General features: G+C 37.4%; 1 protein-coding gene and 1 long non-coding RNA gene across 4 annotated transcripts in view; one reads left to right on the top strand and one right to left on the bottom strand.

The window, feature by feature from the left end:
• Window positions 1-27,099, bottom strand: part of GRIA4 (glutamate ionotropic receptor AMPA type subunit 4) — a 432,139-nt gene that overhangs the window by 299,115 nt on the left and 105,925 nt on the right. The window lies entirely within an intron of this gene.
• LOC116666287 lies at window positions 486-18,800 on the top strand. The gene is made up of 4 exons (XR_004323048.1): window positions 486-496; window positions 554-564; window positions 17,902-17,906; window positions 18,715-18,800. It is a non-coding gene; the product is annotated as an uncharacterized LOC116666287 (long non-coding RNA).

Raw genomic sequence — 27,099 nt, 5'->3', positions numbered from 1 at the left:
CAGTGACAGGAGTCAGCTTAGATTTGGGTGCCAAACAGCTGTGGGGAGCCTTGGCTGTCAGTGTGCACTCATGCAGCTGCATGGGCTGACCTCAGGCATACATATGGCACTAGAGGCTAGTGATGGGAATAGGGCCGTGGCATAAGGTACATAGCTTTCAGGACAAGCTTCAGGCAACCACTGCAGTGTTGATCAGTAGCAAAAGTCAGCACCAGATCCATGCCCACAGCAGGTGTGGGGGCCTTGGCTATTGGTAGGCACTTATGTGACTACAGGGGCTAATAACGGGTGTGCACACAGCAGTGGAGGGTGGCTGCAGGGGTCTAGGCTGGCATCTTGCATGTGCATAGCTGAAAAGGATGGGACTGGCTGCCAGTACAGATCCTGGGTTCTGACGGGAAGAGAGGGGACTTAGGCAGCTAGTAGTCATGAATGTAGGACAAAAACTTCAACCATGAAATATGTAGGGAATCTTTGATGGTTGTCCCAATTATTGGTTTCTTCAGGGGAGAAATCTGCCTGGATCCTCTGTGGAGCAGTCTGCTGGGTCCAGAAATAAAAGCTGTGATGGTCTGCAGTGTCTTTAAGGGTTGTTGAGATATTTAGCAGCGAAGCCTACTGAGGTCCTCTGACCAGCAGGCTACTGGGAACCAAGGTCACTCCTGCACATGGCTGTTTCTGGTAGCTCTTCCCTTCTTCCTTGATCCTAGATGTCTGCAGATGTCTCAGCTTTATGGTTTCTGGCTGGGGTTAAACCACAGTGGGTTCTTTGTGCAATTCCCCAAAATACTGGGGAAGCTAGTCACTCACCTGCTCTCCTTTTCTGGGCCAAGAGAACTCTCTTGGGGTAGGGAATTCCCTTTTGGTACTGAACAGTGTCAGTCTTGGGGAAGGGATAACAAGGCAAAATGAAACTTTTCTTCCTACACTTTTTGTGTAGATTTTTGCTCTGTTGTGTTGCTAAAGCTTCGTAAGTGGACTCTTGAGCTCTCCAAGAGCTATTTTCATTTGTGGATAGCTACCTAGTTATTCTTTGTAGGAGGACAGAGGTCTGGGTCTCCTACACTGCCATCTTGGTCATAAAATTCTAAAATATCTCCACATTCCACCTGAATAAAACCATGACATTTAAGTGTTTTTACCTAGACATTGTTCTCCTGTCATACATGTTATTATTATTAAATATTGTAGTTACTCATGTATTTAATCATTTTAAACATAGCGTAGCATCTATCGGATATTTCTACTATCTGAAACACTTGGTAATTTAACACTCCCTTGTGTTGATTCTAATTCTTGTTCAAGGTGGATTGTCAGAGTATTTGTCTGATAATTTTGGATTGTGAGCTCATTTTAGCAAAGTCTATCTGTGAAAATATAGAGAAACCTGCTTTGGAGAAACATTTCTTGAAAGTCATTTTGCATTTACTCTGCCAAGCATCCCAGTGTATTTATATGTGTGGTGGTGGTAGCAGCAGTGTGTGTGTGTGTGCATATCTGTGAATTCCTCAGATTATGGGCTCTTAGAAAATGCAGAGTACATAAATTTTACAGGAAATTCACACGAGAGCAGACAATTGCATAAAAATTCTCATGGGAAATCATTATTATAATTTTTTTGTGTACAGAGCTCCTGGCAAGCCACTAAAGATATACTCTCACTAAAGCCATAGCCTGGTTTGTATGGTAGTCTCGACTCCAACTTTTTGCCAGTTGTTGGTACAATGTCTTTAAAATCATGCTTCCATTCAGACATTTAATTCAAATCTCCCAAGGAAAGCCAGAGTGTCCACTCTTGTTTTTAAATTATTATTGTTTCCAGTTTCCTAGTTCTGTCCTTTGGATATATATATTTTTTACTTTCTTGTAAACTCAGCATGCATTTAAAAAATCTTATAATTGTTTTTTAAAAGTATGTTTTATGTTAAAGAATCAGTAATAATTCTGTAACTGGAAGTCTTTGCTGCCTGCTACTAAGATGCTATGATCTCAGGTAGAAATTTCATCTGAATTTACATTTGGCATAGCCCCTAAAATATTTTGGCTTTTCAGTGAATTATCAATCCTAATTATGCAAAAATGTCCTTTTCCTGCAAACTTTCCCTAATTCCCTTAGACTGAGTTAGCAGCCTCTCCTCTTTTGTGCCCTCATACTCTGGGCATTTCTTAAAAACCTGAACTTCCTTAGCTGTATTTGTTATAATTATTTTTGATATTGTCCATCCTTAGCAATAGCCCTGAGATTCCTGGGAGTCTTATTCATCTTACATTTTTCAGTGGCTATTTTGCTGACTGAACAAGTGAATAAATAAGCTACAATAATATTTTAAGGAAGAGTATCATTTTACACAATCTGATATATTATCATTTCTCAGAAATTTGATTAGTTGCTAATTATTATATTGTAATAAAGTTTCTTGTTTCTCTTTTAGCTACTCGGTTTATATATACAATTAAGGTTAGACATTATGTGTTGTAGACATATTGTATAAATGTTTATAAACACATTTCAGCAATAATTGTTGGGTAGTAGTAATAAAAAATCTCATCTGTTAATATTGGGGGGGCAAATTATTAATTTTAGTTACCAGAAATAGAATGTGTTGAGTCAGTAAGTTCAGGGGAAGAAGACTGGACAGGCCAACATTGAGAAGAAGTCAGCAAGCTAAAAAAAGAGGAAACTACAGGATGTTTACATTCCTGTGATCACAGCAGGGAGGTAACCTAAGAAAGTGTTGGAATTAGGCCATGTTGGACAAGAGTCTCAATATAGATTTTGAACTACACAAGCCTTATTGCTGGCTCTCATGGTTATCAGCAACCTCCTTTTATGAGTGATATTTTACCAATGCAAATAATGTTAACTATGATAATTAGAACAACAAGTGAATTGACAACTACATTTTGCAGATAGAACTAGGGAGGAGTTCGTGAGCTAGAAATGGGTGAAGTTATGGGGATTGTAAAATAAAAGAAATTATGCCAGGGATTGATTTGGTACTGCAGACCTGTTGTTCCTCCTTCCCATGATTAGTCAGTGTACATATGTTACCTCACTTGTTCTACCTGCTCGTCATTGTTACGTTGGTGAAAACCCGAAAAGTAAACATACTCTCCCACTATGATGGTTTTGGCAAATTAGCTGACATTGTTAGCGTTTGTGCCAGTCTATTGCATTGAATAATTTCCCTAGCTTTTTCTGCCACAAGAAAGGTTAGGGTGCGTTGGCAGAAGACTGAAAAGGTAAAGACAACAGCTTATTCCTTTAGATAGACCCTTACATTTTACAAAGAATATTCACGTATATTACCTCATTCATTATTATTGCTATTTTATTATTGTTACTATTATAATTTACATTTTATATAAAAGAAAATATTAGTTATTACCTAGTGAATGAAAATATGGGTTACAGAAATTTATCTAATGTTTCAAATTATCCTCCTTGAAACTGCTAATTTCTTCATATCTTCACTCCACATAATTTTATTTTTTATTTTTATTGAGGTACAGTGGATATACAACATTATATGTGTCAGTTGTAAAACGTTATTTGCAATTTTAAATGTTATAGTCAATTTATAGTTATTATAAAATATTGGCTTTATTCCTTGTGTTGTACAATATATCCTTGTAGTCTATTTATTTTATACTTAGTACTTTGTACCTCTGAATCCCACATCCTTACCTTCCCTTTCCCCGTTAACTCTCCCCACTGGCAACCACCAGTCTGTTCTCTATATCTGTAAGTCTGTTTCTATTTGGTTACATTCACTAGTTTGATTTATTTTTTAGATTCCACACATATGTGACAGCACACCATACTTGTCCTTTCTTGTCTAACTCACCCCACCCAACACAATACCCTCCAAATCCATCCATGCTTCTGCAAATGGCAAAACTTCATTCTCTTTGTGGCCAAGTAACATTCCACTGCACACATATGCTACATCCTCTCTATCCATCCTTTCATTGATAGACACCCGGGTTGCCTCCATATCCTGGCAACTGGAAACAAGGCTGCCATGAACACTGGGGCTTACATATCTTTTTGAATTAGTGTTTTCATTTCCCTCAGATATATACCCAGTTATAGCCAGAGTTACAAAAATTGTTTTTCTTGTAAAAATCTTAATTACATATTACTTTTTTTGAAAGTCACTTGTATCTATGGCAACAGAAATATGATTGGAAACTGCAGAAGGAAAATATGTCAGTAGGCTGACATCAATAAAAAAACTAGAAACATGAAAAAGTTGACAGTGTAATGTATGGCATGTGATCACAGTGGGTCCGGGAAATGGGAAGAGAGCAAAACAGAAAAGAAAAAAACTACTAAAACTCTTAAAATTATCATTTCTATTATCCAATTTGTATATAATGTGTAGGCTACATTTGTCTAAGAATTGCCATTTTTTGAGCTAAGATGACAGGAGTTATGAGTTGTTATAGTACATTTGTAGCACGTATCACCAACTTGACCCCCAGAGTCCAGAGAACATGAGCTTTGCTTGTCCCTACATTTTTTTCAATTGAATATGAATGCCTTATAGGTGGAGTATACACTCCTCAGTAAGCAGCAAGCCAGATCCCTTCCTATTACTACTACTACTAGGACATTTCAGGTATTTACGTTAACAGCCCAGCCTTGTAGATATTTGAATTTGACTAAGGATGGAGAAGCTATTCATGTTTCAACATAAACATAACTGTTTCTTGGTTTGGGTAAACTGTATAAAGTACTGTAAAAAGCATTGATGTATCTTCCATTTGTAGCAGAAAGAATGCACTGCAAAAAGGATAGATTTAACACTATCACCCACTGTTTTACTCAGCAAAGGCTTACAATCATCTTAGTCACTGTGCTGAATATTTCTAATAAAGTATAGTTAATAGGGTATTTTCACTGAGAAGAGGTTCACACTCCAGAGGACAAGACAGAGTTATAAATTGGTATTTCAGGATGGGGAATGCAAGAAGGAATTGGTACAGGGAATGAGGAGGTACAGAGGAAGGGTCCAGAGTACACAGGGAAGGCTGACTGGAGGAAATACCTATCTTGGAGGGTAGGTTTGAAGAAGAGTGATTAAAGACATAGAAACCAATAAGTAGGTTACTGTAGTAAGCCAAGAAAAATATAGTAAAGGAATAATGTTAGCACAGTTGTTGTAGGCATAAAGTGTAGAGGTCATATTTAGGAAACATTTAGGAGTTAATTAGGCAGAATCTAATAAATCATTGGATGAAGAGGATGAGGAAGGGGGAGGACAAGCAAGAAGACAGACTGAAGGGTGACTTTTGATTCTATCTTAAGTGAATGAATGAATAGCTATCACAAAGGTGATGTTACATTTGATGATGGATTGGATTTTGCTTGGGTACTGTGGGAGAAGAGCAGTTTTACATCAAAAACGATAGATTCCATTTTGAATGTGTTGAGTTTAAGAAGTCAGATGCCTGGCAGGTAGTTGCATATAAAAATATGAAGTTGAGCAAAAAGAAATGGGTTAAATATATAGATGTGGAAAGAGGTGGGTGTGAAAGTCAATGTGAGATGCCTCAGGAAGAATGTGCGATGAGACTTTGGTCTGAGGATACAACTATAAGAAACAATTCATTTCAAGGTTATAGCAGACATTATCAGAATAGTAGGAGAGCTGACAGATGAAAGAAGAAGAATGTTTCAAGGAACGAAAGATGAAAAGTATAACATGTTACAGAGAAAAACTTCGTAAATTTTCATTTGAGGATTTATTTTTAGAGGTCTATGAGTTGTTTCTGAGACTTTGTGATATTGCTGTTAGCATCTTAATGGTTATCCAAAAGTAGGTAAGCACATGCTGAATCATCTAGATGGTCTCTTTGAAAAAGAGTTAAGCCCTGGTATCTCAGTAAGCACTTCTATTTCTCATTAAAATCACATTTAATACCTCAAGGACAAATGAAAAAATATTAGGCAATCCATGACTGCTTGAATATAAACATGGTGGTGAGAAGATGGCACTTGGTTATTATATTCTTAAAATACAATAAACTGCCACCAGAAGATTCAAAACTCTGTGCACTTTGCAAATATATACTGTAGAGATCCTGTACCATAAAAGCCCAATCAGACAGGAGCTGAGGTCCCTCTAGGGGACTAGGGAGTGGCCAACAGAACGAATCACAATTATCACACTGTTGCTGATCATGGGGGCTGGAGGGCGCAGCCTTCTCTGCCTGGGCTGAGTGGATGCGTCGTGCTGGCTGACCCAGGCTCACTGGCTGGAGTGGGTTGGGGGCATGCCTGGGAACCTCAACTTTTCAGGAAACTCTCAAATTTGGGGTTCACAAAGGAGAAGCCAGAGAATGCTGTTTGGTCCATGGAGTCGATGAGGTGTTCTTGTTGCTGTAGGAGGGGCATGGCTTCTCATCCAGGAACTCTTGGTTGAAGTTGCTGTGCAGAAGCACTTCTAGGAGATAATTAGCAATATGAGCAATAGTGAGTTCCCAATAATACATTTTGAGGTTCATGATTCCAGCAACAATTGAATTAGATATCAGTAAAATGTCTTCTTTAATGATGTAATGCTAAATTTATCTTCAAAGGAATATGACTTTACAGAGTATCAAATGCTCTCTCTCTCTTTCTCTCTCTCTCTATATCAAATGCCATATATATATTATATGTATGTATGGAGGAAGATAGGAGAAATTTGAGCATATTTATAGGTTAAGGAAATGGAGCCAGTAGAAGAGGGAGACAGACTACAGAAGATAGAGGGGGCAGTAATTAAGGAAGGTCCTAGAAAATAGAATGTTTGGGGTCAGGGATGGATGTAAGGTTGGCCTTGAACGAGATGTGCAGGTGTGTGAAGGGTACCTCAGTCCATAGATTTTACAGATTACAAGATTAGATAATATTTATGTGGGCTGGTAGTTCCCTAGTTGCACTGCTATGAAAGGCAAGGTTGTATTAGTGAGATTTGATAAGGGTGTTTGAAAATGGCACACATTTCAAATGGTTGCAGGAAGTGTTTAACCAAGAACACATAAAATAGCTTATAAGTTCTACGATGATGAAGAACCATGCCTATTTCATCCACAACTGTATCCAACACCTGTGCACAATGCCTGGCAACTGGTGAGTGCTCTCTGAAATCTTATTGAGTGAATGACAAAACAATATGTACGATTAAATGAATACTGATAAAAGGCAGGATCTGAAAAATATGAGTTGGAAGGGGCAGTGACTTAGAAATTTCTGATTTTCTTCAGACACAGCACAAGGATAGTGACCAAAGCGAATAATAAAGAGAAGTTGATGGTCAGGAGTTCATTGCTTTTCTTCTTGAAGCACAGTCTTCTCTCGGCTTACCTAACAGCACCCTCTCCTGGGTTTCCTCTTACCTCAACTCTTGTTCTCTGTTTCCTTGCTGTATCCTTGTATCTCCCTGTCCAACCTACCTTCCAACTTTTCTTCCTTCCTTCCTTCCTTCCTTTCCTTTCTTCCTTCCTTCCTTCGTTCCTTTCCTTCCTTCCATCCATCCTTCCTTCCTTTCTTTCCTTCCATCCATCCTTCCTTCCTTCGTTCCTTTCCTTTCCTTCCTTCCTTCCATCCTTCCTTCCTTCCTTCCTTCCCACCCTCCCTCTCTTTTCCAGCTTCATTGTGGTATGATTGACACAATGTCCTATTATCAAATAATGACATAGCTCTTCTTCTACGCTCATTCTTTGTATAATAATCTCATCTATTTCTACGATTTCAAATATCATTCATGTGCCAGTATTTCCCTGATCAGTATCATCTGTTTTGTCCTCTCCGATGGGCTTCAGACTCAACGATCGATGTTTGACATCTCCCTTTGATTGTCTATTTGGGCCAAAACAGAAAAACAGTTTTCCCTCACAGAACCTGTGATCTGTTTCCCCTACTCCTAGTTAAAAGCATGACCATTTACCAAAATATTTTTGATTTTTATCTTCTTTTTCTTCCCACATTGAAGTTGTGAGCAAATCTTGGTGCTTTTACCTCCGAAATGTCTAAAATACATCTAAATCCGTTCAGTCCTCTTTGCCTCCATGTGCTGCCATTGTCCTGCCCAGCCCACCGCAGAAGTCTGTAACGGTGCTAACTCCCTGCTTCCAGTTTTCTTCCTCACCAATTACTCTCCAGGCAGCAGAGAATGCAGGTAAGATTGCATTTTATCCCTGCTTGAAATTTCAATGGCTTTTCATCATATTTAAAGTAATATTCATGTGGTCTGAAAAACTTCTAATGAAATTATCTTATTTATTTGCTCGCTTCTGTATCTCTTTTCTCAAGGACAATATAAGTTTTACAAGAGGAGATAACTTGACCTCCATCATTTGACAATGATGTGTTCTCGGGTTCTTAAACTGGCACATGGAAAGTGTTCAATTAATATTTGCTGAATGAATGAAATCATGGTTCCCTGTAAAAGAAATGAGGAAAGAAGATAGACTAGGAGAGTATGGAATGACTGGCTGGAAGCTGCTAAAGTCGACTTTCAGCTTGCTGAGCTGACCTGGGTACTTAAAAGCTTTCATTTCAACTGTGAGTTTGTACTTTTGGTCTTTATGTGTGTTATCCCTTCCATTTCAACTGTGTGTTAGCTCACTATTGGTTTGCAATTAAAGCTTAGTTTCTAAAAGCTTCTGGCTCTGATGATATAGAAATTTAATGATTCTATACAAGTAAACCAATTAGAGTCAAAATTATATATTAATTTTTAACACTTTAAACTTCAGGTCCTACTTTACATTTCTCCCTACAATGGATAAAAAATATACTTTCATATTTTATGTTTTTATCAGAGCAATATTATACTTGTATTTTTTCACATTGAACTTCTGCTAGCTAGAAGATGATGAGGCTATGAGTTTGCCCAGCGGCACATGGCCTGGAGCTGCAGGTGAACTTCTGCTAATTTGTGGCCTTGCAGCCTCTCCCCAGCTTCCCACTGCACAGCTCCTGGCCCTAGACTTTCCTGATTATTGTTTCCCACTCTAACTTCTTACTGTTCATTTTTAGAATCTTGCCATTCATCTTTCTTCTAAAAGAAGTATTATCACCCAACTGGATCTTTAAAATAATTTCTCTTAAAGCACTAGCAGTTTCTATGAATTCTTTACAAATTGGAAAGTGTTCATTAAGCATTTCCTCTTTCTCTGATTATTTGTTGGTAAAATGATAAGCCCCTCATGTTCAGATTTGAAAAGCTTCAATCAGATGGTGGATTGAGCATGCTGGGCCCAGGATTCATTAATTTATACCTTTAAGTCATTATCATAGGTTATTAATATGTAAAAGCTAATTTTCTTAGATGTCTAAACTGCAGTTAGCTACAGTACATGAAGTTACTGAAGCTCGTCACCATAAATGACAAGTCGCAGTGCAACTTACACAAAAATATTTCACTATAATTACATCACAATTAAGCCCTTCTACTTTCTCAGACGTCTCCTCTGAAGATGCTCTGGACAATGCCATGGGAGAGCACAATGAGAGAGAATCACAGGCTGCCCTCGCACAGCCCTGTATGTGCTCCCCTTCAGTTTGATAAAATCTCAGCTAGAAAGCACATTCAAATTCTAAATTAAACCAACGGAGAGCTTAGCAAAAGTATATAGGCTTGTTTGCAAATTTCTTTCCAGAGTCAGGCCATCATAATGGAAATGTATGGTTCATTTTTCTTTCAAAGCCTACGAAGAAATAAGCAGAAGACTGTTTGCAACACCCAGCATGAGAAGCAAGATGCCATTCAGTGCAAGACGGCTTCCTTGACAGTAATCTGGGTGTTGCAACGATTCTTTACACTACTAATATGTAACTGAAAGGTTCCACCAAGTGAGCCTTTAGAGGAAAGGAAGGTGAAAGGGGAGGAAGAAACCAACTCTAAAAAGCATCTAAATCATAACAAGTTTGCTTGGTTCTTGACTTGTCAACTTCCAATCATGAAGAAAGTGTAGGGAGAAGGGCAACCAGTTATTTACTGTTTAGCAGTCAAGGATTTGGAATATAATTTACCTTTAAGTGGCTCCTTAATGGAAAAATTTGATTTATCATCAGTATTTTATTCTATATAACACAGTTGCATAATTTCAGAGGATTCAGTATGCGGTAGAAGCACTTTTTCAAGGGTCTAATTGATATGTTGAAAGATTTTCCTCATCAGAGGAGACACAGCTGTCTTCCTGAAAAGCATTTAAATACATCATGGAAGTGGGTAACATCAATTAAAATGGAATGGAATAATATTTGGCAGCTATTTGAGTGGGTTTTAGAAACAACTGTTCGCATGAATATGTTTCCTGAATAACTGAAGTGTCATCACTTATTTTGGATGCAAAATTTGTGACATTTGTTTAATGTCCTTCTGTAATACTAGACATAACTCTGTGATAGCAAGGACTCTGGCTGCTTTCATCATTATCTTTTTTTCCCTCCAACATCCAGCATCATGCTCGGCATATAGTTGGCGGTCAGTAAATATTTGCTGAATGAATAACCAAATCAACAGAGACAAAGAAGAGGTCATGTGTGAAAGGTATTTGAGATTCAATATTAAATTATTGGCCTAACTAACATTTTGAATGAAACAAGCAGCCATCAGAAGCAAATCTAGCATGTAAAATTGTATTTTCACAAAATATAATTATGCCTCATTGTATTTAAGATGGTACAGTTTTACCCAAGTTAATTTATATGCAGCTTGTTTGGAATTCATAGCTTACATGCCCTTACTGGGACTGCCTGCTCTGTGCTTTAGGCTAAGGCTACGTACACAGATGTTCTAATGCCGTGCCACAAGCTTGAGGGAGCCATCCAGACAGCTAGCTGAGGAAGGGAAGGGGAAGACAACTGAACAATGATTAAATACCTACTGTGTGGCAGTCCCTGTGATAGTCATTTCTGGTCACTATTTCACTTCAAACTTTGTGACAACTCTGCAAAATAGGCATTATTCTCATTTTTTTCTTTTCTTTTTTTTTTAAAAATTAAATTTGGTAATTTGATAACTTGTATAAGTTTATACATCTAAGGGGGGGGGGAGCAATTTTTAACCCAAGTCTGATTCCAGAGTTCATGCTAATTCTACTCTGCTGCTTGAAAAGTAAATCACTGGATAAGCACCTCTTCTATTCTGCTCTGCTGAAGGGATTTTGGCCATTATACCTTTATACTGCTGGCAGAGGCATAGGAAGTGTACTTCATGGAAACAGAAGTAGATCTTAAGGGATTATGGAAAATCGATTTTTTTATTAAAAAGCTGCTTCTTAAAGCAAACCAACCTTAGCTGTCAATTTAAGAAGAACAAACACATACCTAACTCTGACAAGTAAGATTGCGTTATTCACTGTTTATTTATTTATTTTTGTAATTGTGCCTTTCTAAAACATATTGCCCAAAATCCTAGAAGAGAATTTACAAGCAACCATGACTAGATGGATATACTAAACATTTGCATGGTTTAGTTAGCTCATCTATGAAAACATTCCCATTCTAAAATATAATATTAGAATCAGTAGTCAGATGTTAGTGAGTTGGGAAGCCCCATGAAAAGACTAGCAGGATCCCCAGGCAGGGCTACTGCTTTCCCGCCAGCGCCATCTGATTTCTTGGTCCGTCTGTATTATCTCACTTTTGTGCTTCTGTTAAAAGGGCTTGCTTCTAGGAAAACGAAACTTACCCTTAAGATTCTATTGGTTCCCAAGGCTCACTCCTGATCGGTCCATTTGTAACACCTCATTTGCATATGGTGTGAATCTAGCTCACTCCTGATTAGTTCATTTGTTACACCTACTCTGCATATGAAGTTGCAAAATGTTGCAAAGTCTCAACTGGCAGCCTATAAAAGTCTGTGTAAACCTACAGGCAGGGTCCAGAGCTTGGAGTGTTAACTCCTCTGGGCCTGCAGGCGAAATAAACCTGAGTTCTCCAGCCCTCCCAGTGCTGCTTGGTCTCTCACCAGGATCCAGGTTGCTATAACACTGAGCTGTAACATACTTTGCTGTAACATTAGTAAAGATCACAAAATGGCTGGTTTAACTGTGTGTTGTGATGCATTATTTTGTCTATATTCAAGTGTCAAGAACAACTGTCAAACATCTGCACTGTCCACTAAGAAGGAAAACACAAAAGTGAAATAATGAACCTCTCCAGTGACTTTGCCAGTGTAAGCTGAATTTGTAAGCTTTTGGAATTCTCAGAACCACTTTCAGAATTTTCATACTTATATAAATTCTTATTATAAAGCCCTTTACTGCTTCCCTCCAAGCTATTAGGATATTATAGAACTGAATAATGTATAATAAAAATGCTGTTTCATTTCCCTATGATATTAAACCATGATTTATTATTCAGAGAATACTATTTATAATTTGCTCTGACTACATCTGTGTGTGTGTGTGTGTCTGAGTGTGTGTGTTTGTGTGTTTTGGGTTTTGAGAAATTAGAATATGCCTTGGTATAATAATCACTATAATCATAATCCTCTTAAAAGCATTAAAACTTGAAGTATATATTTCCTTGCTTTTCTATTAAAATAACATTTTTTTCTAATAACTTTTCTTAGATTAGTTAAATCCCTTATGACAAAACAAACAAACAAACAAACAAACAAACAAACCAAAAACCAAACTATTATATAAGAACAGACTTTTAAAAAATGAAATTTGTGTATGTTTATTTACTGGCCAGTAAAAGGAAGAGAAGTTTATTCATTTTATCTAAAGGAAAAGAAATTATGCAATATAAGGTTTCATTACGTATATAAAGTAAATGTCAAGTGTTGAAGAGATGGACAGACACGTCTACTCTACCATATACTACACAGGGACATTCTAAAACTTTTTTTCTAAACAACTTGATGATTTGGCACACTCTGAAAGAAAAGAATAGATTTCAAAGCTATATAATAACATTAAGATCCACAGTTTTCTGAATAATCACAAACTTTTCAAATATAATAGCTTTCTAATATAACCAACCATTTTTTAGAGAGGTGTACAATAATGAATATTTTTTCATTATGATTCTACAGCCACCTGATTATTCACCCAATGTTAACGTCCTCTAAAGGAAGACTGCAAAATTGACCCTCAACAGGTGCGAGGCAGGGAATGTGGATAGGTAAAACAGGCCAAGGGAAGGGTGATGACATCAGTAATGAACTTGAGGCAATCAGCAACGTGCTCCAACGAAAGGGGCTAGCCACTCCCATCTCCATGTAACTGTTCCCAATGTGGGATTAATGGCCCAATGTGGCTGGGGATTCTGATTTTTTGACAAAATATTTACATATGAATATCTGTGAGTAATCTGCTCATTGTTAAATGTTGGCCACCAAGTGGAACATTATTTATTTTAGAAGGGGTCAGGAAAACTTTTACTTGTGGGTAGCATATTACCTAGAACTGACAGTTTTCTGGGACTATTGCTGCCTTCTGTTCATTATGGCTTGATAGTACATTGCCAGACTAAATTTTATGATCTTCACAGCATTTATTTTTAACCTGGTGCTCTTAAATTTGAGCTGCTTATTGTCAGTTTTAAAAAAGTATGTATAAGTATTTGTGTGTATTTTGCCAGGGCCAAGGAGAAGATCTCTCTTAGATTATCAAATTTTGTGACTAGAGGAAAACTTAGCGACTACCCTGATAAATTAGCTCCTTTTATGCAGGAGGAAAGTGAAGTCTTATTATAGAAAGTCACTTTCCCATGGCCTTTGGACACTGACAAAGTCAAGCAGACATCCTTAGCTTAGACAACGCAGTACAAGTCAAAAGTCCATTCAAATGAGAGAAACAATTCATCAGCAAGATCCCAATTATAAATTAAGAGACACTTAACATTTATAGAGTGTATTATTTATTACTGATTGGGCAGGGAGATCTGTGAGCAAGGAAGGTGTACACTCTCCTGTGTCATGGTGTTGAGCTATATTTCATGAAATTGCTGAGCTCGGAGAGTCTGCCAGATACGCCTGCAGTTTTTCATTATGGGTCTGAGCACATTTTAATTACTCAAATATTTAATTGGTGCTTCATTGTGTATAAACTGCTCTCCTTTTCCTTCTGCTGATTAAGACAAACAAGTTGTTATATCTTCCACTCACTTACAGGCAAGCAGATAACATGGTCCACTGTATTGAATCTTTAGGCAGCGTTTTTTTTTTTTTTTTTTTTTTTTTTGGCAGATTTTTGCTTTTGCAACTTGATTTTTCTTTTTTCTTTCTGACATGAAATAAAATTGCTAAGAATTTAATATAAAAGTGAATTATTTTGAGTAATATTTTGTGGTTGAGGTAGCCGTATATTAATTCAGCATATAATGACTGATTTGCACATTATGTGTCAGGTACTCTGTTAGGGGCTGAGAAAATAAAAGTAAGTAAAATACATTCTGTAAATTTGAGAATATGCAAAATTAGAACTTAGTGTGATAGTATTTAGTTCCATCAGGGCTGGAATAGCCATTCAACAAAATCAGCATCTACTTTGAGTCTGGCAATATTCTAGGTGCTGGGGGACACTCCAATAAATAATTCACATGTAGTCCTCACTCTTACACTGAACAAATGATGGCTTGCAACTGACCTGCAACTTCTGGCAGGTTTCTTTGCCACCTTCAGGCTGCAATTTCTTATGGTGGCTACACTCTCTTCTTAGAAGTCTGAATTTCAACCTTGACAGGGACCTTCTCCTAGTCTTTATTCTTGTTCACTCTTCTTCAGCCTAGAGACTGTAGCTATTCTTTTGTACTTGCTAATTCTGGACACTTTAGCGTCCTCTTGTATGTCTTTTAATACTTAACTTCATTCTACTAAAGACTCTTTATATTCATTCCTCCCTCTCCGCCCACAAATAAATTCTGTGGTTTTTGACTCAAGATTAGATTCTCACTGACACAGCTCATGATCTCACGACCCAATCAGCTGTAAATGATGTGTCGAAGTAGCAAGCACAGATTGCCTTCCTTGGTGGCATTCAGGTTTTAGTCCTAATGAGTTCCTGGTGCAAGCAGCTACATGCTGTGTACAGGGCTGAAGCCAGGCAATGACACGGGTGTCTTCACCAGATCATTCTCTGGTCAGTTTGGGCAATGTTCATGTCTTGTTCCTGGAACTAGTTATCCGGTCCATTCCCAGGCAATTCTGGGAAATACTTCGTACATTTTTAATGGATTAATTTTTGACTTAAGTGAGCCAGAATTAGTTTCCCTTGCTTGCTACAAGGAACACTGTTAGAAATAGCTAATATTTATTGGGTACTTATATTTTTCAGATACTGTTCTAATTACTTTATCTGTATTATCATATTTAATCCTCATTCAAATCCTATAAAGTATCAATTATCTACATGTTACAAATGAGAAAACTAAAACTCAGAGAGAGAAAAAAATTCGCCAAAGCTCACAGAACTAAATAGTAGAAATGGTAGTCACACTAACAATGACTTCTAAATTTGATCCTCTTAGTTGCACCTACAAGACATCCTCTGTATTATTTCTGTGACAACAATGTGGTCAAACACAGGGTATTATTTTTCCCAACAACATAGGAATTACATTCGATAGTCAGCTAGAGAGCGAAATCTACCTCTGTGTCATTAGTGTTCAATCCAGAGCTCAAATTTGATTGTGCTTTGGGGCCAACCTGAGCCAACATTTCCCTGAGATACTTTCTGATCAATTTCTGTCCGTTTCTCATAGTTCCACAAAAAAACTGCTACTTTGGGAAATCTAAGATACTTATTAGTTCTCTGTCCAGTGAATGGTCCAGGTTCAGGAGAAGGCAGTTGGGGTTAAGGTTACTTCCTATTAAAGTCAAGGGAAATAGAATTAGTAGAGAGGAAGAATCCTATATCCTTTCTTCCTCATAGTGTGAACAATTTTCCTTTTTAAAATTTACATACCCTAATGCTGTAATTTGTCCTTTGGAACAGTCATCTTATTAGCTTACAGTAAAAGCTGACCAATCATTATTTTCCATTAGATATGTTAATATATTTAATCTTGAAAAATGTAAAATTTAAATTTTTATTTTTAAAGTGTAATGGTGTACCTCATTTTTAAGGCTATTTTTAAGGCTATTAGTTCAAAAGGTAGCTGAGGTCACTAAAGGCTCCTGGACCATTTTAGAAAAGGGCATGGTTTAAACAATTTAAAAAGCCCATTACACACAACCACATTTAAAAACTGCGTAATTTGATTAAATTGACATTTAAATGTCAAGCACTTTTCCAGCGTTTCCTTTCTCATGATTGCTCACTGCTGAGACATTTGTGTGTAATTAAGAGGGTTTTCTCCGCCTCTTTTAAAAAAAGTCTATCTCTTCAACCTTATTCATTGACTGATTTCAGGGTCCATTTGTCTTCTTCCTGGAATTGAATCATGGGGTCATTAAAACTGACCTATTTTGTACATATATATATAATAGCTTTAATATTTAATTAAGTGAAAATCACTTGAAAGAAGAAATGTCATTTAAATAAGTTGATTTATAGAACTGACAAATTCTAAGGGTGCGATTATAATATTAGTTTGGTGGTAATATGATTTCGTTATAAAAATACCTTAAGCAGGGAAATTTGGCTGTAAATTTTAAATTTTTAAAAATTTACCTACATTTTTACTTTATTTGTGTGTAATTCAGTGGGCATATATTAGAGTTATGCTATCTTAGTAAATATATACATACACTGCATACATATATAGATGAACTGAAATATAATTGCAAGGAAATAAAAATTAGTGATACCATTCTAACCTTTGAAATTAGAGAAGATTTAAAAAAATCAATATTGGTAAAGGCATGATGAAATGGTAGCTTGTATTTAGTACTGAAACAAGAATTCACAGGAGAGGAGCCAAGATGGAGTAGAGAGACTCACAGCTCACCCCCTTCCACAAATACACCAAGAATTACATCTACAGACCCACTGAATCACACAGAACACCTGCTGAACTCAAGCAGAGTGTCTCTCGCTTTGAAATACAGGAGGATCCTTATAAAATCTATTAATGGAAAAAAGAAAAATAAAATCAGTGTGAGACTGGTCGTGTGGGGAGGGAGGGGCACAGGAAGAAAGGCTCCCTCACGCTGGGACACCCCTTCTCCAGCCAGGAGGTCAACTGGGACAGAAGCAGAGCTTCTGAGGCTCAGAGGAGAAAGTGGCAGCCGCTTGGCAGACAGAACACAGGGAAACTGGTACAAAGGGTCCCTGAGATTCCCAGCCCCAGACCTGAGCTGGCAGAGACAGCTGGGACTGGCTACTGGTGATCAGTGACAAGCCCGGGGAGAGGGCCAGGCCCACTGTGCAGAGGCAGCCTCAAGAGACTGGAGGGCAGTATGAGCTCTGGCTGGGGGTGTGTGCAGAACAGCATGGGACCTCCATAAAAAAGCATCACTGCTGGTGTGCGTGGCAGGGAGGGGAATAATGCAGTCATGCCATAGCCTCTGCCTCCACTTGGCTCCATTGTTGGTGTGTTCTCCTGAGAAGAGAGATGGGGCTTAGTCATAGCCATCGCTGCTGCTCAGAGGCACAGTGAAAAGCTGAATCCATACAGAGGGGCCCAGCAGCTTCATAGGCAAGACTGAGATTTATTTATAGTCTCAGCCAGGCAAGGTGGAATTGCTCCCATGGTGTTTTATAAACCTGCACCCCTGGGATGAACAGGCAGTGAGCAGAGCTCCAGCACACAGCAGGGGAAAGTATGGGTATTTACAATAGGCTGGTGTACCATAACTTAGGCAGAGTAGGGCTGGGGTCTGAGCTAACACTGTGATGCACCATGGATTCAGGTGAGTGACTGCATGCTTGCTAAGGTGGGTTCTAGCACCTGACATTGGCAGATCTGCTGGAGGTTCCTGGGGCTCAGAACCTAGGGGACACCAGAGTGGGTGACTGACATTCCCCCAGTTAAGATGGGGACAAAGGCAGTGTCAAAAAAGAGTACTTTGTAAGCTCACATAAAAAGCCGCAGACAACACCACAGAGGGCACTTCCCAGTGGACATCGCCTGGGGAGGTATGCTCAGTGACTCTTCTTCCTAGCTCAGTGCTCCAAACCTGTCTACTACATACCACAGCTCAGAAATGGGTATAGAAGCCTCTATTCCAGCAACAGGGGAGCAGACCCAACCTCTGACAAGGCTCTGACAACCACAGAACAAAAAAGGAGGCTCTGCTCAACAACAAAAGTCAGGGCAGGCTCTGATCACCACAACACCAACCATGCCCCCAGTCAAAGGGATAACAGCCAACACACACAGAAGAAAGACATGGCAACTATCCATACTAAAAACAGCCCTCACAACAAAACTATTAGATGCGCGCAGTCTACAAAAGAATGCTCCCGCAATAAAAACAAACAAAGAAACAAAAACAGCCCTCAAGACCACAGTAGATAACTGATACTCCTAAATCCATAGAGCCAGAGAAATAGAAATAAAATGAAAAAGCAGAGGAATCACTCCCAATTAAAAGAACAAGAGAAGTCCCCTGAGAGGAATGAGGAATGATACAGACCTCAACAGTCTACTAGATCATGATGTCAAAAAAGGGATGATAAAAGCACTAAAGGAAATAAGAGGGACTATGAATAGAGACAATACTATAAAAAGGAAACAGAAACTACAAAGAAGAGCCAAATGAAAACAGAAAATTCCATGGCTGAGATAAGAGCTGAGCTAAAGGCAGTCAAAAGCAGACCAGATAATACAGAGGAACAGATAAGTGACTTAGAAGGCAGGATAACAGAAGCCACCCAATCAGAACAGCAGACAGAAAAGCAAGTAAAATCAATGAAAGCAATATAAGGAACCTATAGGATACAATATAGCATGCCAACCACTGCATAATAGGGGCCCCAGAAGGAGAATGTGAAAAGGAGATTGAAAAAGTATTGGAAGAAATCATACCAAAAAATTTCAAATAAACAACCTAATCTATCACCTAAAAGACTTAGAAAAAGAAGAACAAACAAAATGAAAAGTCAGTGGAAGGAAAGAAATAATAAAGTCAGGGAGAAAATAAATAAAATAGAGATTAAAAAATAGAAAAAAATCAATCAAACCAAGAGCTGTTTTTTTTTTTTTTTTTTTTTTTTTTTTTGAAAGAGTCAAGAAAATTGACAAACCTCTGGCCAGGCTCACCAAGAAGAGAAGAGACAGGACACAAACAAAATAAGAAATGAAAGTGAAGAAATTAGAACCAACACCACAGAAATACAAAAAAACATAAGAGAATACTATGAACTATATGACAGTAAACTGGACAACCTAGAAGATGTGGGAGCCCATGATTGGGTTAATAAATTGAAACAGACCCCAGCTGCTTGTGACCTTTAAGAAGAACAAACATGCTTAGTTAATAAGTTTCCTAACCTCTTTGCTAGCAGGCACCTGTGCATCTGCACTCCTGTCTCCTTGCCATAAAAAGCAGAGACAATGCCTTGCTTGCATAGGCTGAAGTTTTAGCTTAGGGCTGCTTCTGCAATGGCAAAGCCATTGTGTGTCCCTTGCTATAAATGCAGGACACGGCTTGTTTATCTTAAGCATAGGTCCATAGTTCAGGGTCTACTCTGCTGGTTGCAAAGCGACAACCTATGCCGTCAGCTATAAACTCTGGGCATACTTTCTCCTGTTTAGATAGTCTATAACCCCCAAGACAAGAAACTGGCAGTCTGGTGTTCTGTTTTGTAATCAACTTCTTATATCTGAAGAATGTACCTTTTTCCCCTCTCCCCATGACTGCCTTGAAGATAAATTAAGCCTTTGTACTCATTGTGGAATTTAGGTTCTCCACTCTTTCCTGTTTTTCCTTAAGCTCCCACATTCCATGACACAATTGTTTGTGATATTCTCTTTGATTGTACATAATAAATATGGAGTGTTTGAGAGGTTCAGGGAGTTGGTCTTTGACTTCCTCTCACTCTCTTGACTTTCCAAAGAGTATTGAGTAATTAATCCCATCACAGTGGGACTTCTGCTGGAAAAAAACCCATAGACAGTATGGAAAAGTTTCTGGAAACATACAGTCCACCAAAACAGAATCAAGAAGAAATAGGTCACTTGAACAGACCAATCACTAGAAATGAAATAGAATCAGCAATAAAAAATCTCCTTGCAAACAAAAGTTCAGGACCAGATGGCTTCACTGGGGAATTCTATCAAATATACAAAGAAGAGCTCATACCAATCTTTTTCAAAAGATTGAAGAGGAGGGAACACTCCCAAACTCAATTCTATGAAGCCACTACCACCCTGGTACCAAAACCAGACAAAGATACTACCAAAAATGAAAACTACAGGCCAATACCATTGAAGAACATAGATGCAAAAATCCTCAACAAAATATTAGCAAACAGAATCCAACAACACATTGAAAAAAGATCATACACCATGATCAATTTGGATGCATCTCAGTGACACAAGGATGGTTCAACATATGTAAATGAATCAATGTGATACACCATATCAATAAAAGACATGACAAAAATCACATGATCATCTCAATAGATGCAGAAAAAGCATTTGATGAAATTCAACACCCATTTATGAAAAAACTCTAACGAAAGTGGGTGGTTATAGAGGGAACATATCTCATCATAATAAAAGCTATTTATGACAAGCCTACTGACAGAATAGTACTTAATGGTTAAAAAGTTGAAAGCCTGCCATCTAAAATCTGCAACAAGACAAGGATGCCCACTCTCACCACTTATATTCAATATAGTATTGGAAGTCCTAGCCATAGCAATTAGACAAGAAAAAGAAATTAAAGGGATCCAAATTGGAAGAGAAGAGGTAAAATTTTCATTATATGTGGATGATATGATATTGTATATAGAAAACCCTAAACATGCCACACAAAAACTAGAGCTGATAAAAGAATTTGGCAAGGTAGCAGGACACAAGATTAACATACAAAAATCAGTTGCATTTCTTTACACTAACAGTGAAATATCAGAAAAGGAAAGTACAGAAAAAAATCCCTTTTAAAATTGCATCCAAAAAAATAAAATACTTAGGAATAAATCTGACCAAGGAAGTGAAAGACCTATATGTGGAACACTATAAAACAATGACTAAGGAAATTAAAGATGACCCAAAGAAAAGGAAAGATATCCCATGCTAGTGGATTGGAAGAATTAATATTGTTATAATGGCCATACTACTGAAAGCAATGTACAGATTTAATGTGATCCCTCTCAAATTGCCCAGGACATTTTTCACAGAACTAGAACAAATAATACTAAAATTGATATAAAATCACAAAAGACCCAAATTGTGAAAGCAATACTGAAGTAAAAAAGAATGAAGCTGGAAGGATAGCCCTCCCAGACTTCAGACAATACTACAGAGCTACACTAAACAAAACAGCATGGTACTGGCACAGAAACAGACATATGGATCAATAGGACAGAATAGAGAGCCAAGAAATAAACCCACAAACTTTTGGTCCATTAATCTTTGACAAAGGAGGCAAGACCATACAATGGAGTAAAGACAGTCTCTTCATCAAATGGTGTTGGGAAAACTGGACAGTTGCATGTAAATCAATGAAGTTAGAATGCTCCCTCACACCATACACAATAAACTCAAAATGGTTTAAAGACTTAAACATAAGATGCTATATATCTCTAAGAAGAAAACGAAGGGAAACATTTTCTGACATAAATCTCAACAGTGTTCTCCTAGGGCACTCTATACAGGCAATAGAAATAAAAGCAAAAGTAAACAGATGGGATCTAATTAAACTTATAATCTTTTGCCCAGCAAAGGAAACCACAAATAAAACAAAAAGAAAATCTATTGACTAGGAGAAAAATATTTGCAAAAGATGAGATTGAGAAGGGCTTAGTTTCTAGAATATGTAAACAGCTCTTACAACTTAATAACAAAAGAAAAAAACAACCTAAAACTGGGCGGAAGACCTAAAAAAATCAATTCTCCAATGAAGACATACAAATGGCCAATAGCCACATGAAAAAATGCTCAATATTGCTAATTATCAGAGAAATGCAAATCAAAACCACAATGAGGTTATCACCTCACACCAGTCAGAATGGCCATCATTCAAAAGTCCACAAGTGATAAATACTAGAGAGACTGTAGAGAAAAGGGATTCCCTCCTACACTGTTGGTGGGAATGTAGTTTGGTTTTACACCGGAAAACAGTATGGAGATTTCTCAAAAGACTGAAAATAAACTTACCATATGCTCCAGCAATCCCACTCCTGGGCATATATCCAGAGGGAACCTCAATTCAAAAAGATACATGCACCCCAATGTTTATAGAAGCACTACTTACAATAGCTAAGACATGGAGACAACCTAAATGTCCATCTACAGATGACTGGATAAGGAAGCTGAGGTATATTTATAAAATGGAATACTACTCAGGCATTAAAAATGCCATTTGCAGCAATATAGATGGAACTGGAGATTGTCATTCTAAGTGTAGTAAGCCAGAAAGAGAGAGAAAAATGCCATATGGTATCACTTACATGTGGAATCTTAAAAAACAAACAAAAACAAAAACAGACAAATGAAGTTATTTATAAAAAAAGAAACAGATTCACAGACATAGAAAACAAACTTAAGGTTACCAGGTGGGGAAGGGGTGGGAAGGGATAAATTGAAAGTTTGAGATTTGCAGGTACTAACTAATATACATAAAATAGATAAATAATATGTTCATACTGCACAGCACAGGGAACTATATTCAATATCTTGTAGTAACTTATGGTGAAACAGATTATGAAAATGAACATATGTATATTCATGTATGACTGAAGCATTATGCTGTACACCAGAAATTGACACAACATTGTAAACTGACTGTCCTTCAATAAAAGTATGTGTATAAACACACACACACACACACACACACACACACACACACACACACACACACACACACACACACACACAAAGAATTCACATAACCTGTAAGGAATTCAATATATACAGATCTTCCTTGAATTACAATGAGGTTACGTCCTGATAAACCCTAACTTGAAACTACTGTAAATCAAAAATACATTTAATACATCTAATGTATAAGAATATCATAGCTGAATTTATTTGACCTTAAACTTGCTCAGAATACTTACATTTGCCCACAGTTGGGCAAAATCATCTAACACAAAGCCTCTTTTATAAAGAAGTGTTGAATATCTAATGTAATTTACTGATTACTGAATGTGAAAAGCAGAATGATTGTGTGGATACAGAATAGTTGTCAGTACAATGATCGTTTCTCTTTATGAGTGGCTGAGCAGGGAGCTGGGGCCCACTGCCACTGCCCAGCATCAGGAGAGAGGATCACACCATGTATTGTTCACCTGGGAAAAGACCAAAGTTCAAAATTTCAAGTATGGTTTCTACTGAATGTGTATCTTTTTTTTTTTTTTAACCATTGTTAAGTGGAAAAATTGAACCATCTCAAGTCAAAGACCATTTGTATATGAACACCTATGAAAAGGCTTAAAAATTTTCATATCAAGTAGCTTCTGGGAAGTGGTCTTAAAAGACTAATACACAAATATGTCTAATGTCAGTAACATAGTAGATTGGAAACTGCAATTTCCCAATATTGAAAACTTTCACAGTTGAATATGCAATATGATGTCATATCAGGAGAGTAGAAGAACATGTGCCAAGTAATCAAGAAAAGTTGTCTTTGAGAGACACGAATATGAAATTTTTAATATTCTTTTACAATTTCCTGCTTATATCAAATTTATTATAATTGGCATTCATCACTTTTACAATTAGGAAAAATAAGCTTTATTGTGAATGCAGGAAGATGATGACTGGATCTTCTGCAAGAGTGAAGGGTCTTTGAGTTCAAGACCAAAGCTCTCCCAACCAATCTCTGAGGCAGTGTTTTTGGGCCATTTAAGCTCTCTGTGTCCAACACGGATGATTGGGAGGGTAAGATTTAGCCTGCTGTGGAAATAGCTGAGGGCAGAATGTTCCAGGCAAAAGGAAGACAACTATAAAGGTCAGGATTAATAACTGTACAAGTAATTTGTGCAGTTGCTTGTTTAATTAAGTTTTTCTTTTCTGTTTGGTTGTAAACCCTAATAGGGCAGAACCTTCTGTAGGGGTCAGTCTGCTGCATTTTGCACAGTGCTTTGCACCATTAATAAATATTTGTAGAATCAATGAAAGATATCCAACCACTGGAATACTCCTTAATGTGTCTGTCGGAGTCCAGGTTCATAGATTATTTTTTGTAAATAACAAAACACATGTTCTTGGATATTATGCTGAGAACAGAAATTAAACTATAAGAGTGCTTCAGTCTGGTGATTTCCCCAGTTTGTGAGAATGGAGGAAAGAGGTGAGAGGGAAATGCAAATTCAGACAGAATGGAACAGGAATGGGGGAAGAGCATTCTTGGTTGTTAGGTGGTGCTCAGAAATAGAAACCACTGACAAAAGAACTGGAATTTTCCTCCTCCTTAAAACCATTCTACTTTAGTACAGATCTGTCCCTACAATGGTTATTTTTTGCAATGAACCTCAAGGGGTCCCTTAATTAGTGACAGGGAAAAAGAGAAATCTATTAGTCATTCCTACCCTTTGGGTGCAAAATTAGAACTATTTATAGCACTTTCTAAACTTACAATTTAAAAATTAAATAGCAAGACCAGATCCTAATGCCTGAAGAGATACAGCTTGTCTGTTCTACAAATCAATGTTATGTCAACTTCCTTTTAAAAAAAAAAAAAAGACTCAAGAAGTCAATTCTTTAGATCAAAAGAGAGAAAGAGAGCGAGCAACTTTTTAAGAATAAAGGCTGCAACGCTGTTAATACCTCACATACGAAGTTCAAAGACATACCTATGATGTAGCTCGTTCACGGGTCTCTCCTCACCTTGTGTCCCCTTACTGATTCCCAGCTCCTAAGTAGGCCGCTGACTGAAATTGACAAGACTCCTGCTCCAGGAGCTCCAGCAAGCACAAATCTTTTCCATTTCAATACCCTGATGGCTCAAAGGGCTAAGCTGCCCAGGGAGCAATGGAACGGAAAGGCATCCCCTCTCAGTTCATCAGCACCCGCATTAACGTGAACTTCGGCTTCCATTTTAGTTCCTTTCAAGAGACGTCAGTCAACTAGGTAAAACAAAAAAAAAAAACAAAGAACAAAACAAAACAAAAAACCCCCACTACCACCCAAAACAAAACAAAAAAAAGAGACCTCATTTAGGACCTTGAATATACATATCATTTGGTAAGAAAATAATTCTATATTAGGTGTCTGGTCTTTTTAACTCTCTGCTATCAAATTTCTTTTAATAAATTGCTCTCTCATTGCAATAAAGAGGATGCAAATTTTCCTACAAAGCAAGTTGCCTACACATCTTAGATTTGAGAATCCCTCAAAATGACAAATATGTTATCTCTGAAGAGTCTATCAATGAATCTTTTTGAATAATGGCACTGTCATATCACAACCTGTGACATCTTCCAGAGTACCTTAAAAGGATAATGATTCTGACAGCTAATATTTGCACTGCATCCTATGTCTTAAAAGGCATGTTTGCTTGTGTTAAGTAATTGTTCCATCTGCAGTGAACTGAACGGTTTCCTCATTCTTTTCTGTGTGTGTTATCATGGTTCAGCAATAATTTTCTATTGTTAAGTATTGGTTTCCAAATTTTTGAAATCTTCATCTGCCTCAAATATCCGTCTGTCCATCCATCCAGTCAACTAACCAAACTTGTTGACATTTGCTTTATGCAAAGCATCACGACAACTGAGGTGGAAGAGAGGTTGTGCTCATGTTTGGTGCTGCTGCCTGGAGTCCCACATAGGTATCAGTCATCTGTGAATTGTACCAGAGAACCAATCATGCACTTTAAATAATTACACCAGTGAAAGATTGACTTTCAGTCAGTGCTTCACGTGTATTCTATATACTTGTGTGATAACAATGAATTTTGTACCCTGCTTTCACAGGTAGCATGGCCCTTAAAAATTTAAGATTGTATGTATTTTGTTTACATACAGGGTGCATATTGGAGGTGAACCATAGTACATAACTTTGATTTTGATTTCAGTACACAGTTAAACAATGATCCATTTTTTTAAGGAGAAAAATGCCTGAACTTGAGTATCTTAGTCAGTTTGACTCCGTTTTGCACCTCCTCTTTGCTGTTGGCCTTAGGGAGATAGCTTCAACTATGGAAAATATATTATCATTGACATTTGAATTTCTCTCACCCAGCATGACAATTCCTCCTTTCCAAGGAAAGAAACTAATTTGTAAGGATGTCTTTTTAGGAACTCAGAAACATGTCATTGGATTAGAAAGACTGTCTTAGGTAGAATCTTTCCTTGGGCTAAAAATGAAATTTAGCTTTATTTCACATTCTCCAAAAGTTCAAAATTAAGAGTTCTGTAAGAAGGTAACTGCTACAGCAGCTCAGGTAAGAGCAGAATTCCTACTTAAATTTTTTTCTTTTTACCTTTTTTTTTTAAAGTAAATATGCTCTCTTCATAGTCACATAGAAAAGTTACCTGTCATGGAACTTGTCATGATCTGGCATGGAATAATTAATTTTAAAAAGATGGTTTAGAGGACAGGGCACATTTGGATTGGCATTTCAGGAATTCTCAGCTCCAAGCTTCCTTTGGTAGTGACTCAGCCCATGGGGCTAAAGATAATGTCAACCTCATTTTCAAAGTCAGAGGAAAAATATTTATTTATCTTGAATATTCCACAGATTAATGAGTAAATTATCATGGAAGATTTTGTTAAAATAAACATCTATATAAACTGAATGGTAAGGGTTACAGAGAGGAGGGAGAGGCAAAGACTCAGTTTCTTATTTTATGAATTAGAGCAGCTGCCTGTCCAGTGGTAAAAAGTGAGAACAATTTGCTCTTCTGAAAGTAGGGTGGCCAGGTAATTTACATTATAATGTAGCATCCTCTCTAGCTCCGTACTGAGTTGCAGTCCATTTGGATGTGAATTTTTTTCAGTAATGTCCTATTTTTACATAATTTTGTCCTCCGCTATAGACAGGTGATTTCTGCTGAGCTATGAAACCTCGTAACACATGTCTGGAGAAAGTG

The sequence above is a fragment of the Camelus ferus genome, chromosome 10 (genome assembly GCF_009834535.1).
Source record: "Camelus ferus isolate YT-003-E chromosome 10, BCGSAC_Cfer_1.0, whole genome shotgun sequence".
In the NCBI taxonomy this organism is placed as follows: domain Eukaryota; kingdom Metazoa; phylum Chordata; class Mammalia; order Artiodactyla; family Camelidae; genus Camelus; species Camelus ferus.
This window is presented reverse-complemented; position numbering and strand designations above follow the sequence as displayed.